The following is a 19,337-nucleotide window of genomic DNA, read 5'->3' on the forward strand; positions in this document are numbered from 1 at the left end:
CTGTCCTAGCGATTCTTTGGCTTCAATAGTTCCGGCTATCGCTAATCTAGAACTGGAATTTTTCTCTGATGTTTATCTGTTGCATGCTTGTTTTGGGGCAGTGACACAGAAGTACTAAAACCAGACAGCCAGGCAACCAGCATTTTCAGGAGGCCAGCCATAGCTCTGTGTGTACTTCACCATGCACACATATCTCCTGGGTGTGGACATAAAAGTAGATATATGTCCAAGTGTCTGTAGAAGCCATACCCGATTTGCTACAGAGAAGTGACCCTTGTTACAATTCTTGTGAAGAAATCCCTTAGATCACTACTATGAAATATAATACAATGTTTCAGCCATGTGCAGCTTCTCTTTTTTACAAATACACAAACACAGTTGCATAACGTTATATAATGAACACACATTCTATTTTCCACAAAACAGATAGTTATTATTATTAACATTATTAAATTGAAAAAAGAAATAAAATAAATATATATATATATACCGATATCTATATATCTATATATCTATATATATACAGTATCTGACAAAAGTAAATTTCCCCTTGCATTTTTGTAAATATTGTATTATATATTTTCATGTGACAACACTGAAGAAATTACAATTTGCTACAATGTAAAGTAGTGAGTGTACAGCTTGTATAACAGTGTAAATTTGGTGTCCTCTTAAATTAACTCAACACACAGCCATTAATGTCTAAACCGTTGGCATATTTCGTGTGGCCACCATTATTTTCCAGCACTGCCTTAACCCTCTTGGGCATGGATTTCATCAGAGTTTCACAGGTTGCCACTGGAGACCACTTCCACTCCTCCATGACGACATCACAGAGCTGGGGGATGTTAGAGGCCTTGCGCTCCTCCACCTTCCATTTGAGGATGCCCCACAGATGCTCAATAGGGTTTAGGTCTGGAGACATGCTTGGCCAGTCCATCACCCTTACCCTCAGCTTCTTTAGCAAGGCAGTGGTCGCCTTGGAGGGGTATTTGGGGTTGTTACCATGTTGGATTACTGCCCTGTGGCCCAGTCTCCAAAGGGAGGGGATCATGCTCTGCTTCAGTATGGCACAGTACATGTTGGCATTCATGGTTCCCTCAATGAATTGTAGCTTCCCAGTTCCGGCAGCACTCATGCAGCCCCAGACCATGACACTCCTACCACCATGCTTGACTGTAGGCAAGACACACTTGTCTTTGTACTCCTCATCTGGTTGCCGCCACACACGCTTGACACCAGGCATGTACTGGCCATTGGGAATACCGGGAGTTTCCCGGTGGGCCGATGGCTCAGTGGGCCACTGTTATGTAAGGGGGCTGGTGATGGGCCACTCTGATGTAAGAGGGTGCTGATGGGACACTCTGATGTAAGGGGCTGGTGATAGGACACGCTGATGTAAGGGGCTGGTGATGGGACACTCTGATGTAAGGGGGCTGCTCATGGGACATTGATTTAAGGGGGCTGGTGATGGGATATGATGTAATGGAGTGCTGATGGGACACTCAAAATGTACGTGGGCCGGTCTGGATGAAGTCCAGGGCCAAATTTCTGTCTCAGTCCAGCCCTGCTTGACACCATCTGAACCAAATAAGTTTATCTTGGTCTCATCAGACCACAGGACAGGGATCCAGTAATCCATGTCCTTAGTCTGCTTGTCTTCAGCAAACTGTTTGGGGGCTTTCTTGTGCATCATCTTTAGAAGAGGATTCCTTCTGGGATGACAGCCATTCAGACCAATTTGATGCAGTGTGCGGCGTATGGTCTGAGCACTGACAGGCTGACCCCCCACCCCTTCAACCTCTGCAGCAATGCTGGCAGCACTCATATGTCTATTTCCCAAAGACAACCTCTGGCTATGATGCTGAGCACGTGCACTCAACTTCTTTGATCAACCATGGCGAGGCCTGGTCTGAGTGGAATCTGTATTTTTAAACTGCTGTATGGTCTTGGCCACTGTGCTGCAGCTAGACATGTGCAGAGTAAAATATTTCGTTTCGGAATTTCGTTTTCGTCTGAAAACTTAATTTATTTAGTTACTCCCGAAATTCGTTTTTATTTATTTCGTTTTTCGTTCAAAAATTGCATTCGTCCGAAAATCCACATGAATCACGGTCGAATCTGTCTTTGAAGGCTTATGGTGTCTGTCGAATGTATAAAGAAGATTCGACGGAGCTAGTATATAGCATACTTTAGAACCCCATTAAAGTCTATGGGACTCCAACGTTCAAAATCTAAAGTGCTCATTTTAAAGGCTAATTTGCAAGTTACTGTCCTAAAAAGTGTTTGGGGACCCGGGTCCTGCCCCAGGGGACATGGATCAATGCAAAAAAAAGTTTTAAAAACGGCCGTTTTTTCGGGAGCAGTGATTTTAATAATGATTAAAGTGAAACAATAAAAGTGTAATATTCCTTTAAATTTCGTAGGGGGGGGGGTTGTCTATAGTATGCCTGTGAAGGGGCGCATGTTTCCTGTGCTTAGAATTGTCCCTGCACAAAGTGTCATTTATGCAGGAAAAAAAGTCCTTTAAAATCACTCGCAGCTATTATGAATTGTCGGCTCCCGTAATACAGAGAACACTCATTGAAAGTCATTGATAAATAAATAAATAAATAAATAAAAAAAAAGCGTGGGGGTCCCCCAAATTCAATTACCAGGCCCTTCAGGTCTGGTATGGATATTAAGGGGAACCCTGCCTCAAATTTAAGAAAAAATTTGACTTGGGGTTCCCCCTAAATATCCATAACCAGACCCTTCAGGTCTGGTATGGATATTAAGGGGAACCCCGCGTCAAATTTAAAAAAAAATTGACGTGGGGTTCCCCCTAAAAATCCATACCAGACCCTTTATCCGAGCACGCAACCTGGCAGGCCGCAGGAAAAGAGGGGGGGACGAGAGAGCGGCCCCCCCTCCCTCCTGAACCGTACCAGGCCACATGCCCTCAACATTGGGAGGATGCTTTGGGGGTCTGTGACCCCTCAAAGCACCTTGTCCCCATGTTGATGAGGACAAGGGCCTCATCCCCACAACCCTGGCCGGTGGTTGTGGAGGTCTGCGGGCGGGGGGCTTATCAGAATCTGGAAGCCCCCTTTAACAAGGGGACCCCCAGATCCTGGCCCCCCCCCTGTTTGAAATGGTAAGGGGGTACAAAAGTACCCCTACCATTTCACAAAGAAAGTGTAAAAAATGTTTAAATAAAACAAACACACTTTTGAAAAATTCCTTTATTAAAAATAAAAAAATAAAAAAAAGATTCCAGCGGCGGTAATCCACTCTTGCTATCCAGCGACGGACGGTCATATCTCCAGCGATGTCTCATCTCATCCAGCGCAGCTCAGCATCCTTCTTCTGTCTCCGTGTAGGAGACATTGCAGGCATTCCGGCGGCTGACGTTTGTTATATACGGAGGGCGGGGCCACCCGTCACCTGACCCCGCCCCCCTCTGACGCAAGGGGAAACCCGGGGTTCCCTGTGACGTATAGGTGACCCGCCCCCCTCTGATGTAACGGAAACCTGCCTGTGTTACATCAGAGGGGTGCGGGTCACCCCTACGTCACAGGGAACCCCGGGTTTCCCCTTGCGTCAGAGGGGGGCGGGGTCAGGTGACGGGTGGCCCCGCCCTCCGTATATAACAAACGTCAGCCGCCTGAATGCCTGCAATGTCTCCTACACGGAGACAGAAGAAGGATGCTGAGCTGCGCTGGATGACATTAGACATCGCTGGAGATATGACCGTCCGTCGCTGGATAGCAAGAGTGGATTACCGCCGCTGGAATCTTTTTTTTATTTTTTTATTTTTAATAAAGGAATTTTTCAAAAGTGTGTTTGTTTTATTTAAACATTTTTTACACTTTCTTTGTGAAATGGTAGGGGTACTTTTGTACCCCCTTACCATTTCAAACAGGGGGGGGGGCGGGATCTGGGGGTCCCCTTGTTAAAGGGGGCTTCCAGATTCTGATAAGCCCCCCGCCCGCAGACCTCCACAACCACCGGCCAGGGTTGTGGGGATGAGGCCCTTGTCCTCATCAACATGGGGACAAGGTGCTTTGAGGGGTCACAGACCCCCAAAGCATCCTCCCAATGTTGAGGGCATGTGGCCTGGTACGGTTCAGGAGGGAGGGGGGGCCGCTCTCTCGTCCCCCCCTCTTTTCCTGCGGCCTGCCAGGTTGCGTGCTCGGACAAAGGGTCTGGTATGGATTTTTAGGGGGAACCCCACGTCAATTTTTTTTTAAATTTGACGCGGGGTTCCCCTTAATATCCATACCAGACCTGAAGGGTCTGGTTATGGATATTTAGGGGGAACCCCACGTCAAATTTTTTCTTAAATTTGAGGCAGGGTTCCCCTTAATATCCATACCAGACCTGAAGGGCCTGGTAATTGAATTTGGGGGACCCCCACGCTTTTTTTTTTTATTTATTTATTTATTTTTTATCAATGACTTTCAATGAGTGTTCTCTGTATTACGGAGCCGACAATTCATTATAGCTGCGAGTGATTTTAAAGGACTTTTTTTCCTGCATAAATGACACTTTGTGCAGGGACAATTCTAAGCACGGGAAACATGCGCCCCTTCACAGGCATACTATAGACAACCCCCCCCCCTACGAAATTTAAAGGAATATTACACTTTTATTGTTTCACTTTAATCATTATTAAAATCACTGTTCCCGAAAAAACGGCCGTTTTTAAAACTTTTTTTTGCATTGATACATGTCCCCTGGGGCAGGACCCGGGTCCCCAAACACTTTTTAGGACAGTATCTTGCAGAATCTTTTCTCTCTGTCAAATCTTTTTTCTCTGTCGAATATTTTCTCTATATAATCTTGGACTAATAGAGGTAAGGTTAGGCACATTCGAACACAGGTTCTATAGACAGATTGTTGTCAGAGTCATGTCGAATCTCCTATTCTATATCGAACTGTTGTAACAATGAAAACGAAAATAAAGCATTTATTTATGTCGGATCTTTCGTTTTTCGGATTTTGTGCTTTCGTTATCGTTTGTCAAAACGAAAACGAAAATAGCTGAAATTCGGACGAAAATGCATTCGGACGAAAACGAATGCACATGTCTAGCTGCAGCTCAGTTTCAGGGTATTGGCAATCTTCTTATAGCCTAGGCATCTTTAGGTAGAGCTACAATTCTTTTTTTCAGATCCTCAGAAAGTTCTTTGCCATGAGGTTCCATGTTGAACTTCCAGTGACCAGTATGAGAGAGTGAGAGCGATAACACCAAATTTAACACACTTTCTCCCCATTCACACCTGAGACCTTGTAACACTAATGAGTCACATGACACAGGGGAGGGAAAATGGCTAATTGGGCTCAATTGGGACATTTTCACTTAGGGGTGTACTCACTTTTGCTGCCAGCAGTTTAGACATTAATGGCAGTGTGTTGCGTTATTTTGAGGGGACAGCAAATCTACACCATTATATAAGCTGTACACTCACTACTTTACATTGTAGCAAAGTGTAATTTCTTCAGTCATAGGTGTGCACCGCCAATTTTATTAGGGTGTGCACCTCAAAGCTCCAACACATATGCCTTTGTGACATGTTAACCCGCCTCTTCCCCACTTGTCATCCTAAAACAATGGGGGTGGGGAGCAGGTGAGCACACGGGGGATCTGAGCAGCAGAAGGAAAAGGAACTGGGACAAGAGGGGTGGCATACATTGGTACCAATCCCCTGTATTTTCCTCCCGTGGCAGCTGAATATCAGGAGAGGAAGATGAGGAGAAGCCTACTTTCAGCTGCTGCAGAAGAAAATACAGATCAGTCCATTCATTTCCTCTCCAGCCGCCTATCCTGTCCAGGTTCCTAACTGTCACCTGCCCACAATTGATGGGTTACCAATTCCAGTATTGTCCAAGCACACCTGGCACACCCCTTGCGCACGCGTATTTCTTTAATGTTGTCACATGAAAAGATATAATAAAATATATCTGTGAGTGCCAAGCCAGGGACCCAGCAGGGAAGTGGGGGTGACGCCTGAGGAAGATACTGAGTGCTAATGGTGCAAGGGTTCAGGGGATCCAGTGGCTATTGGATCTGAAGTCTAGTGAAAAGACTGGTAGTACATTGAGTGAAGATCCACAGTAAGTGATTGTGGAATAAACAGAGAAATGTTTGTGTTGTCAATAGTTGAATATACTACCGTTAGTAACTACTAAACAAGACTGTTGCCATAGGAGACAGCGGTCCTACATATACAGAAGTTGTGTCCAGCTGGAGACCTTCACCTGTATATCTGTCTTTCTATAGAATTCTTGGAGTCTGCTAATTATCATTGCATCTGCTTAAGGGTGTCCTGGCCCTAACTCTCTCTCCCCCAGTTATGTTTAAGAGACAATAAATCTCTTTTTGCATTCTAAAAGTGTCTGGCACCCACCATTTCATCTTTATTACAACAACCATAACAGATATATATATATATATAGAGGGTGCAAGGTCCAATCAAAAAAACTTGCAATAACATTTTTTGAAGACTTCAGATGATGACGAAACATGTACTGGACGATGTAAGCACGCCTCGATCTACTAATTCCCTATATGAGTTATGCCTGTTTTTATCTACAGAAGTGTGAGTGTATAAATATATTTTTTAATAAAAGCAGAGTTTTTTTAAAAAACAATATCACACTATTGTGGTGTCCTTGCATTTCTAATTTTACAACGGCCGCTGTATGCATATATATCCCTTTACCTGGAGAAAATGCTTCCTGCGCTGGGATTGCGGCTTCCATAACTTGCAAGAGCTGGAGTGGTTCTGCTACGGATGTTTAAATGATTATTCATCTCCTTACTGCACGCGTTCCCTGACTCTTTATAATCTAAGGGTTAATTTTTCTGGTAAGCAGGATTGCCTCTATATACTGGGGTGACGAGCACATTCAACATCTTTTCACACTGCTGGTGCTGGGATCTCTTACCAACTTTTCCATCGTTGGTGGCTATTTATGGCAGGACTGTTCATTGCAGTGTTTTTAATTGCAAGTTTTTTTTGATTGGCGCTGCACCCTCTATATATATCTGTTTTAGTGGTTCTATGATCAAACCTTTATTGCTGGCTGCCGCTGATATTGACGCAAATGTTATTTGTGCTTTTTTAGTTACACCAACCATGCTTTGTAACCCACTCTACACAGAAGGATGTCAGCTATCCCTGACTCTGGAAGTCACCATTAGGCCCCACTTTGCTACACTTGTTTGGTTCAGATGGTGTTGAGCGTGTGTGGCGGCAACCAGGTGAGGAGTACAAAGACAAGTGTGTCTTGCCTACAGTCAAGCATGGTGGTGGTCATGGTCTGGGGCTGCATGAGTTGGAGAGCTACCGTTCATTGAGGGAACCATGAATGCCATCATGTACTGTGACATACTGAAGCAGAGCATGATCCCCTCCCTTCGGAGACTGGGCCGCAGGGCAGTATTACAACATGATAATAACCCCACACACACCTCCAAGGCAACCACTGCCTTGCTAAAGAAGCTGAGGGTAAAGGTGATGGACTGGCCAAACATGACTGCAGACCTAAACCCTATAGAGCATCTGTGGGGCATCCTCAAAGAGAAGGTGGAGGAGCACAAGGTCTCTAACATCCACCAGCTCCATGATGTTGTCATGGAGGTGTGGAAGAGGACTGTGTATACTGTGTGGCCCCATAATCTCTGTTTGCCTGGGGGCCCCATAATCTCCTATTGCCTGGGGGCCCCATGAGTTGTCAGTCTGCCCCTGTCCTGGACTCATCCCCAGCCTGTGACTGGACAGAGAAGGGAGAAGCAGCACAGCAAGGAGCTCATCTCTCTCTCACTCTGCTTTCTCCTCCTATCAGCATGCTTATTGTTGGCACATGACAGGTTGTGCTGCTTCTTTCTTTCATACTTCCGCCTTGCTGTACAGAGATGGCAAAAGACTGATACTAGGTCAGATTCAGATACATACACTGCTTGCAACTAAATCATTTTTCAGGTCCTGTCGCTAGCCGTCTTCGCCCAGTCGGGTGAGCAGGTTGTCCTACCTTAACATTAACTGTAACATGTTTGCTTAAAGTCCTCTTATTCTTTGTAAATGTTGTTTTTTCAATGTATCATCTACTTTATAGACCAATCCTTCTGAAGAAGCAGTCTATACCGTGAAACCAGTAGAGGCAGGGGCGTAACTATAGGGGGTGCAGCAGTCGCGACCGCAACTGGGCTCTGTGCTGCAGGGGGCCCATGTAGCCCCCTCTACATATGGCCGGAAGCAGCATAGGCAGCTAGGGGTACCAGTGCACCATGCACACGGGTGGCTGGAGGTGGAGAGTGACTAGCAGAGCTCCATGCTCGACTATCGCACTGGCTGCTCTTTAGTTGTGCATTCCCCGCATGATCTGTGTCCTCAGCCGGCTCCTCAGAGTACCCCTCTTCTGCTCCATGCATTGCCGCTCAGTCCGAAGTCTGTTCTCCCCAGCCAGATGGGGCACCAAAAAAAAAAAAAAACTACTGATGCCAGTGGTGGAACTACAGGGCTCACAAAGGTCATACCTCTGACCACGCCCTGGAGTTCCACCGCTGGACTCGGAGGGAAGGGCCCTGGCTGGGGTTCAGGGGGGCCCTTCATGGTTTCTTGCATCGGGGCCCTGAAGGTTCTAGTTACGCCACTGAGTAGAGGAATACTCTATACTCCACTTCAACAGAAACCCTACGGGGGAACCCGTTAGCAGTTAGTTTTATGTGGTGTGTAAATATTTTTTAATACATGTGTATGTTTTTCATGTAATAAAATTAGAATTAGAATTACACGAGCAGCGCAGACCATGCCGGACTTCCGGTGGAGAGGAGCGTGTGAGTGAATGAGCAACTGATACAGCTCCCCCCCTCTCTCCCTCGCTAGGAAAGCAGTCTCAGCGGATGAATGATCGACTTCCCTATCCCCTCAGAGAGGGGCGACGAAAAGGCTAACCTGTGGCAAGCCTGAGGATTTCCCCGAAAAACCAGGAAGGTCTTACCTGTCTGCTTCACCCCTTCTCCTTTTCTCCGGCTGGTTCGGTCGCCCTCCACGGCGGCTTGGGTTGCAGCGTCCAGCTGCTGGAGCTGACGGATCGGCGGGGGGCCGAGCGCTGTGGAGTAGGTGACAGAGCGGCGAATCAGTGAGCTCAGCAAGAGAGGCGGAGGGTCTCGCGAGACTCCGGGGCCTTCTGCATTCGGGAGCGGAGCGGCGAGGGGACTGACGGACCGCGCTGCTGGAGGAGACCAGGCGGGACGCTCAAAACGGATCTTGCCCGGACGGCGGAGCGGGTCTGCGAGCCTCCTGTGAACCCCCTGCCTGCTTGGATCGAGGATACTTAAAGAAAACAGTCTGGAGAATAACCCGGAGAGCACCAGGACATCAGAAGAGAGGGTGAGAGAGAACATATCCTTATTATCTCTATGGGAGAATAAATGTGAATATGAATGTGAATATAAGACATTAATTATAAAACATGAGCTACCCTGAGTGCATATATAGGGCTATATAATTACAATTACAAGTATAATAGTGTATGGACAATAGTGACCAGGTTGACAGGAACTGAACAACAGACAATCTGAACAATACAAATATATAAACACTGATACACGGGAAGTGGCTTCTGGCTGCAGAGACAGACTGGCAACAAAAAGAAGCTGATGAGCTGAACAAAGTTAACGAGCACTTCTCCCTGGCATACTCTGTTTTTCTGTTTTTTTTCTAACCCAACAGAAGCGTAGATGCACAGTGAGGGGTAGCATAGAGACTGGACTATAACAAAAAAAGAATTAAAGAGATAATAAAGAATAATAGAAGCGGAGAAAGCAGTAGGAATGACAACACTGAGACGTGCGGCACTACAACCAGCTGCAGGTGGAAGTAGGAATTCGGCAAGTATATTACGGGCCTACCTGACTCCGCCAAAGGGAGAACGACTGACAACCCGAAACCAGGAAGGGAGACGGGGGAGCTTGGAGATGGCAGGTGGGCATACAAAGGTGGGACGAGGAGCATCAACACTGGACCAAAATGAGCCATTGGGGTATGGTCGGGGGTTACAAACCACAAGTAAGCGGAGAGTAAGTGGAAACTATTTGGAGGGAAGGCAAAGAGAAGGAATACAAACACCAGGAGGCATGAAAGAGGACTGGAGGGGCGGTGGAGTAAGGGGAGAAAAAAAAAAAAGACTCTCAATAATGGAAGGAACCCCAATAGACCAGGGCCTGGACACACAAAGACCTACCGCTAAAGAAAGAGTAGAAAGAGTAGCTGTCAGCGAAGAGGAAGGAACCCAAGGTATAACTGATGAGGGAGGTAATATACCCGAGGAAGAGCAAAAAGAAAAAAGGGTGAGAGACAAAGACCATAAAGGACCTAACGGTGATACACCAAGGAAAGAAATGGTAAAAAAGAGTCTGGAAAACCCTAGTAGGAAAGAGCAAAATAAAAGAGGTTCTGAGGGGGAAGAGACGGAAAGTATAAATATAGAATGGGACTTAAGAGAGCATATAAAGGCCCTCCCTACGAAGGCGGATATTCAACAATTAATAGCAACAGTAGAGAAATCATGTAAATTAGCGGTAGAGGAATTAAAGGAAGAGGTGGTGACAATAGGTAATAGAATGGAAGGAATTGAAAATACCCAAGAAGAGATGGCACAGGCGGTAGCAGAGGCCCAAGACACTATTAAATACCATGAGGAAGTAATGAATAATTATAGAGATCAAATGGATGAATTTGAGAACAGGGATCGGCGACAGAATATACGCATACGAGGTCTACCGGAAAAATATCATAGCAGTGATCTGCCAACAGTAGTCCAAAAGCTATTCTGTCAAATTATGGGAACAGCTGCGCCGGAATTTATTGAAATGGACAGAGTTCATCGTGTTACCTCCTTCAGCACCCCAAACAAAGAGAAGCCCAGGGATGTGATATGCTAATTGCATAAGTATACAATAAAGGAAACAATAATCAGAATTGCACGAGACACCCCTACAATTGAATATGAAGGAGATCATATCCTTCTGTTCCCTGACATATCCCGTCGCACACTAATGCAGCGAAGAATGGTCCGACCATTGTTGGAAGTTCTACAGGCAGCAAATATTAGGTACCGATGGGGGTACCCCTTCCGTTTAATAGCATCAAGGAATGGGAAAACAGCAGCACTCCGTACTAAAGATGACTTAAAAGAGTTTTTAGAAATATTAGAACTCCCATTCGTAGATTTCCAGGACTGGAGAACCACTAACGTCAAGACATTAATTCAACGTCCGGAGCCATGGTCCCAAGTAGGGAAAGGCTAACGAAAGAAGATAGCATATTTTAGCATAAAAGAACTGTAAGAAGGGAAGAGAAAAGAGATTTAGGAAGAAATAGAAATAAGTAAAGTCAAGAGGGAGGAGGGGGAAGTTTGGGTCGGTACTCAAACTCTCACTTAATTTTACAGCGGGTTTTTTTTTTTTTTTTTTTTTTTTCTCCAATTAGGCGGGTCCCGTGGAAAGGGACTGACCAAACCTGCAATATGCAGGAAGGGGGGAGGGCTCGGGAGGAGCTGGGAGTAACCAAACGGGCTCACCCTATCATTAGTTGGCACATTTTACTAAGTAAAGTGTTAAGTTGTGGATGTGGTCGGAATGGAATTTTTCTCTTTTTTTCTTTTTTTTTTTCTCTCCTTCTTTTTTCCGGAGTTTTTTACAGGTGTACATGGGAATGGGGAGAAGAGACACTCAGCAGTAGATTAAGAATGGTATACAATTACTCAGAGTAAAGAAATGGCTAAAGTATTAAAAATAATGACTTATAATGTAAGGGGATTGTGCTCACCTCAAAAAAGGGGACGTCTCTGGCAGGAATTAAATCACCAAGCTGTAGACATAGTGTTTCTACAGGAAACACACTTCACATCAGGATCCACACCAAGGCTACCGTTATTCCCATATAACCAATGGTTTCATGCAGTATCACCAATTGCGAGAGCAAGAGGAGTATCGATAGCCTTTGGGAATACGTGCCCTTTGATATCCACAGTGGTGAACACAGACCCAGAAGGGCGGTTCCTGTTTATTAAAGGAACATTGCAGGGACAAAGGTACACATTTGCTTCAATATATGCACCAAACACACGCACAGTTGATTTTTTAGGAAAAACATTAAGAGTATTAGAAAAATTTAGGGAAGGGTTTTTGATTCTGGGAGGGGATTTTAATGTTATAGTTGACACTAAATTAGACACAACAACAGGGAAAACACCTTTATCATTTAGAGCACTTAAACAGGTAAAAAAACTATTTCAATCCTTACATTTGGTAGATAGCTGGAGGGCACTAAATGGAGAAAAAAAAAATTATAGTTACTATTCAAAGAGCCACAATACCTATTCCAGGTTGGACTGGATCCTGGTAGATCAATACTACCTAGAATACGTAAAAGCAGTAAATATAAAGTCAATAACGATCTCAGATCATGCCCCGGTGGTGGCAGTGATCTCCCTTACGCACGCAGGTCATAAGGAACGAACATGGAGATTAAATGAGTCACTATTAGACGATAAAAAAATAATAGAGGACCTTCAACATAAACTAGAGGAATATTTTGTATTAAATACACCAGAGGAAGTATCAGAGCAAACTGTGTGGGAAGCCCACAAAGCGGTAATTAGAGGAGAATTAATAGCTCACGGGACACGAGTAAAGAAGGAAAAAAGAAAAGAGATAGAAGATCAGTTAGAAAGAATAAAGGAACTAGAGAATAAACATAAGAGCAATCGTGAACCAGAAGATGCCAGGCAGTTGGGAATTATGAGGGAGGAGCTCACCAAGTGTCTTGACAGAAGGGTCAGGGATAAATATAGGTTTATAGCACACAGATTCTATGGACATGGGAATAAATGCGGCCGACTATTGGCTAGACAATTAGAAAAAAAGAGGGAATCATCCCATGTACATGAAATCAGAGTGAATAATAAACAAGTAAAAGATACCAAATTAATAGCAAAGGAATTCCAACAATTTTATGAGAAGCTATATAATATTCAACCCATTCCGGAGCAGGTGGAAGATAGGGGGAGGATAGAAGAGATGAAAGATTATATTAATGGTTCCACAATATCAATACTCCCCGATAGGATAATAGAAAAATTAGAAGAGCCAATAACTAAAGAGGAAATAAGAAAAGCAATAGAGAACCTGCCGAGGGGGAAAAGCCCAGGACCCGATGGGTTAACTAATGCATATTATAAAAAGTTTGCTCAAATACTAGAAACACCATTATGCAGATATTTCAACAAAATCTCTGCCTTTAGTACAATGTCCCCAGAAGCATTGCTAGCATATATAACGGTCTTACCGAAACAGGGGAAAGATCCACAGGAATGTGCCAACTATAGACCCATATCATTGCTCAATTCAGATACTAAATTATTAGCCAAAATCATAGCCACCAGAATACAAGAAGAGGTAACACAACTGGTCCATCGCGACCAAACAGGCTTCATGAAAGGTAGAGAAACCAAAGACAACACCATCCGAGCTCTACATATACTTCATTGGATGCAAAATGGCCCAGATAGAGTGCCCAGGACAATTCTATCAATGGATGCCGAAAAGGCATTTGATAGAGTTGACTGGGACTTTATGAAAGAAGTCCTGAGAGCAATAGGTATGGGAGACCGATTGATGGGATGGATAGCAGCCCTATATGCAAAACCTAGGGCAAGAGTGAAAGTAAACGGTACTCTATCAGGATGCTTTGAAATACGAAACGGCACAAGACAGGGATGTCCCCTGTCCCCAATATTGTTTGCCTTAACTCTTGAACCATTTCTGTGCAGGGTGAGAAATAACAAGGGAATAAAAGGAATAAGAATAGGAACTGAAGAGCACAAGGTATCAGCATATGCCGACGACCTACTATTTTATCTTTCAGAACCACAGGGATCAATAATGGCATTGATGGAGGAAGTTCAGAGATATGGAAGAATGTCGAACTTTAAAATAAACATGGAAAAATCTATACTATTACCCTGTCATGTCCCACTATCAATGTCAATATTGATGAAGAATAATCTGCCATTTAGATGGGAAAAGAAATCATTATATTATTTGGGAGTACACATAACGGCAGAGGTTAAATCTTTATACGAATTGAACTATGAAACCTTAATAACAGAAATATCCAAAGATTTAAACAGGTGGAAGGATTGCTCACTGACATGGTTCGGGAGGATAAATACTCTGAAAATGAATATATTACCCAGAATTATATATATTATAAACACGGTCCCGATAGCAGTGCCTCAGATCTTTTTCAAGAGAATACGCAAAATGTTTATATCTTTCATATGGAAGGAGAAAAATCCTAGGATAGCATATGACATCCTGCGCAGAAATAAGAAGGAAGGAGGAATAGGGCTCCCAGATGTTCTTATGTATTACAAGGCAATGGCTATGGTACGGATATTAAATTGGAGCCATGACTCCTTAAATAAAGCATGGGTATCAGTGGAAGAAAGTATGGCGGGTAGAAATCTAGCAGGGGCCCCATGGATACAGGCTACGAAAAGAGCATTATCAAAGTGGACATCACCATTAACACGGAGTACGTTAGCAGTGTGGGACAGAATGAATAAAAATGAAAAATACGCTCCACGTACATCACCACTAGCTCCATTAGGGGGATACCCATGGTTTCCACCAGGGGAAGAAAAGGGAGCACTAGGCTCCTGGGGGTCAGGGGGGAATACAAGGTGTTTAAGATATGCTCCACTGGGAAGTTTACTCCCACTGACAGAATTAATATCAGCACAAGGAGACATACATATGTCGAGATGGAGATATTATCAAATGAGAGATTTTTTCAATAAACTAGAACCCCAAGTAAGACCCCTGAGTTCCCTTACGACATATGAGAAGATGTGTCTAAAATTAGAAAAACCATGTAATTTATTATCTCAGATGTATAAAATAGTACTAAGTGAACAAAGCAGCACAACCCCTTACTTTATAAGAGAGTGGGAGAAGGAACTAAGATGCACAATAAAACCAACACAAGTAAAAAAAATCATGGAAATGACACATGTGACATCAATAAGTGCAGCAATACAAGAAATGTCATATAAGTTTATAACCAGATGGTATCGAACACCAGCTAGAATAGCAGAGATATACCCAACAGCGGATGGGCATTGCTGGAGAGGATGTCAGGATAAGGGGACATATCTTCACTTATGGTGGGAATGCCCAAAAATTAAGAATTTTTGGGAAGGAATAGCTAGATGGATAGGGAGGATAACAACAAAACCTATAGAAATGACACCCCTACAATACTTATTTCATGGTACAGAAGGATCCATCAAATTATATAAAAAAGGTGTCACACCACATTTGTTGAATGCAGCTAAATTATTAATACCTAGATATTGGAGGCAGACAGCATGTCCCACACTATTGGAATGGAAGGGAGAGGTAGATAAAATAATGGAAGCTGAAAAATGGATATACAGTATAAAAGAACAACAGGAAAAACATAAAAATATGTGGGCAGGCTGGAAGCACTATTCTCGAGAAATAGAGTAAGAATAGGCCATGTCAGATTAAAAATTTAGATAATCCCACCTAAACCCCCCCTAGAGATCTCCAAGAGGAGAGGGGGGAAGGGAAGGAGAGAGTGTTTAAGAAGTTGCTGAGTAAGCTCGTATCCCCTAAAGGTGCACCGTGGAAGGGGTAAGGGGGAAGGGAGGGGAGAGGGAAGGAAGGGGAAAGGGGGAAATGAGAACCGAACCACAACCGTTAAATTTTGTTGTTTCGTTGTATTGTTATTGTTTGTAGTATGTTTTAAGATAAATGGGAAGTGGAAAAAGGATTGGAAAGGGCCTGGGGAGGGGGGAGTGGGGAGTGGGGAAGAGCGGAGATGACCATATGCGGAGACATTAATATAAATGTCCCAATCACAAAAAAAATTTTTTTTTTTTTTTTTTTTTCTTTTTCTTTTCTCCTCTTTTTCTCGCACAAAGTATAAATAACGCACTAAAGGAAGGCTATAGAAAGAGAAAGGATAAACACAAAAACTTTTCTCTCTTTTTTTTTTTTTTTTTTTGTTGTTTCTCCACAGAACATCTCCGCTACAACAAACCCCCCCCTCTAGAGCCACCATATAATGTTATCATGGATATGTAAAGGAATGTATGATTGTGAAGATACTGGGGTATATGTGTAAACCCCAAATGTCTTAAGATTGAAAGTATTGGTTCGCTGTATTTGTTATAAGAAAAATAATAAAGAAGATTTAACAGAAAAAAAAATAAAAGTAGAATTTTACTACAATACCTTTGAGAGTCCATTCACACAGGGGCAACACGACTTGCAAAATTTTTGGTCTTCTTTTATTTTACACAAAAAATAAAAGTCACAGAGGTGATCAAATAACACCAAAATAAAGCTCTATTTGTGGGAACAAAATGATAAAAACATTTTTTGGGTACAGTGTAGCATGACCGCGCAATTGTCATTCAAATTGCAACAGCGCTGAAAGCTGAAAATTGGCTTGGGCAGGAAGGTGTCTAAGTGCCTGGTATTGATGTGGTTAAATCCCCACTCCCAGGACAAATTTCTCCCAAATCCCCCCTCTTATCATGAAACCCCCCCCCCCCACACACACACACAATTCCTCCTTAATCACCACTCTTAGCACTCCCCCCCAAAAAAAAGTCCCTAACTGGAACAATACTTGCTGCCCCTCAAATTTCCTCTTCCAGCACAAATTCCCTTCTCCCCATTCTCTGTGTGGTGCCCCTCTCTTTCACATGATACCAGTGGCGGTGCATCCATTAAGGGCTATGAATAAGCACTACTGCTAGTGCGAAATGTCAGCTCTTTTGTCTGCTGTGTTCTTTGTTTTTTGATGTGATTTTTTAAAATAAAGAAAGGCGTTTTTTCTCAAGAGTGCGGCACTCCAGAGTCTATTCCTGTTCATTGCTAAGGGCGCACGGGCGCCGCCCCCTCACAGTGGCTGCATTTTAGGGGCACAGTGGCTGCATATGATAGGCACAGTGAGGCTGCAATTGATGTTTTTTTTTTCAATATTTGCTCGACTCTTTGTCCCGGCCCTGGTGGCCATTACAAAACATGCGCCCGCTGACAGCTTCTGCTGTAATGAATCAGCAGAAGCGGTGTGCCGGCGGCGTGCGCTCCCTCTACCTGGGCATGCAGAATCACCTATATATACGTGATAATGCACAGAGCTGCCGCCCTGCAGCAGTAAAGCTGCTATAGGGCGGTCAGCAAGTGGTTATACATCTATTATATCTGCCTGTGGTTTAGCTTTAACTCTCCAGTATCTGCCAAAAATGTGAGTTGTGGACAGACCCCTTAAATCCCACTTAAATTGGGTGTGTATGACAGACAGTAGAGAAGGGGGCACAGATCTGACACACGGACCCTCTGAACCCTCCGCAGACCCTCCAGCGGCACATAGCACAGATATATGCAGAGCATGCCATGCCAGACACAAATATGTATTGCCCGGGATTATTTTCCAGCCTTTGATGTGTGCTGTTTATACTGCAGTAATGATAGTACAGCGCTGCAAGACTCCCCTTTCATCATCTGATCTCGTGATGGAAATAAACGGAATGGTAACCTGAACGGCACCGCCGGAGCCCGTCCGTGGCCCCCCTTTCATAACGGGTCATTTTCAGAACGTGTTTGGGATTAACGGGGGCTGCCTGTGGACGCAGAGCCATTCTTCTGTACTGATACCAAGTATAAACATTACGGGCATTGTCCATTTCGGGGGCCGCGTATTAATCTGTCTGTCTGCAAGGGCACATCTGTTACTCAGGACTGAGGTCTGTACAAATCTGTGCTGTGTGCCACAGAGGAGAATTAAAGCAGAACTCCAGCCAAAAATAGCAAGATAAAAAGGAAGAGCACATTAAAAAGTAACATAAAACCACTTTTGCTACAATAGTCACCTGCTCTACAGAGATTTCCCCTGCAGTACTTTTTTCTGCTGCTAGATGTCCTCCGTCTGATGGCCAAAATCATTCAACCCACTTCCTCTGAGCCCAGGTCATCCTGGACCAGGGGCAGACTGACCATTCAGCTACTTGGGCACTGCCCGAGGGCCCTGGGCCACTAGGGGGGCCCATCAGGGTTTCCAGCCTCAGTAAAACCAGGGACAGTATGAAAAAATCTGTGTTTTTTTTACATCTGAAATGTCCCTTACCGACATCCTTTTGGTCTAAAAATCTTGAGGTTATAGCTGCCCCACCTCTCCAGTACCTTCTCAGCCAATAGAAACATGTCTGTGTATACTGTGTGTACATGTATGTGTATACTGTGTGGCCCCATAATCTATGATTGCCTGGGGGCCTCATAATCTCCTATTGCCCGGGGGCCCCATGAGTTGTCAGTCCGCCCCTGTCCTGGACTCATCCCCAGCCTGTGACTGGACAGTGAAGGGAGAAGCAGCACAGCAAGGAGCTCATCTCTCTCTCTCACTCTGCTTTCTCCTCCTACCAACATTCTTATTGTTGGCACATGACAGGTTGTGCTGCTTCTTTCTTTCACACTTCAGCCCTGCTGTACAGAGACAGCAAAAGACTGATACTAGGTCAGATTCAGATACACTGCTTGCAACAAAATAATTTTTCGGGTCCTGGCGCTAGCCGTCTTCGTCCAGTGGGGTGAGCAGGTTGTCCCACCTTAACATTAACTGTAACATGTTTGCTTAAAGTCCTCTTATGCTTTGTAAATGCTGTTTTTTCAATGTATCATCTACTTTATAGACCAATCCTCCTGAAGAAGCAGTCTATACCTTAGAGAGTCCGTTCACACGGGGCAACATGACTTCGAGCGAGACTTTGGGAGGCAACTTGGACACGACTTGAGTGTGAATCACAGTACGACTTGAGGCAACTTACAGGGCAACTTGAAGTTGCTTCCAGGACAGGGGACTTTACCAGTGGCCAATCACATAATAATCAGCTCTGTGGGAGGGAGGGGTTTGCCTAAAAAACTATTTTTACTTCCTGGAAAGTTGCTTCAGTTAAAACAGGGGGTCCGACTTGGAGGCAAATTCTATTGAAATCAATGGGTACAAGTCGCCTAGAAGTCGGATTGAAGTAGTACAGGAACCTTTTCCAAAGTCGGAGCGACATCAGTAGTGTACATTAATGCCCCATACACACGATGAGATTATCGGACGAATGATCGTCCGTTTTTTATTGCATGCTAATCTCAGATCGAATCTGATGAGTTTACTAAAGTCACGAAAATTCCCGCACGACAGAAAAAAAATTCGGAAGTGATGTCATGTGTTGTAATGCATTTGTATTGCATTTTC

At 44.1% G+C, this 19,337-nt stretch overlaps 1 protein-coding gene across 1 annotated transcript in view; it reads right to left on the bottom strand.

Annotated features, from left to right (window-relative positions):
• FGFRL1 (fibroblast growth factor receptor like 1) overlaps positions 1–12,085 on the bottom strand; it is a 255,180-nt gene extending 243,095 nt beyond the window's left edge. Inside the window, exon 1 of the mRNA XM_077477954.1 lies at positions 11,820–12,085. The gene's annotated coding sequence lies outside the window, so the exon portion shown is untranslated. The remainder of the gene's footprint in view (positions 1–11,819) is intronic.
• Between the last annotated feature and the right edge of the window lie 7,252 nt (positions 12,086–19,337).

This window comes from Lithobates pipiens, unplaced genomic scaffold, assembly GCF_037356315.1.
Source record: "Lithobates pipiens isolate NorthernLeopardFrog02 unplaced genomic scaffold, aLitPip1_a1.2 Scaffold_13, whole genome shotgun sequence".
Classification (NCBI taxonomy): Eukaryota; Metazoa; Chordata; class Amphibia; order Anura; family Ranidae; genus Lithobates; species Lithobates pipiens.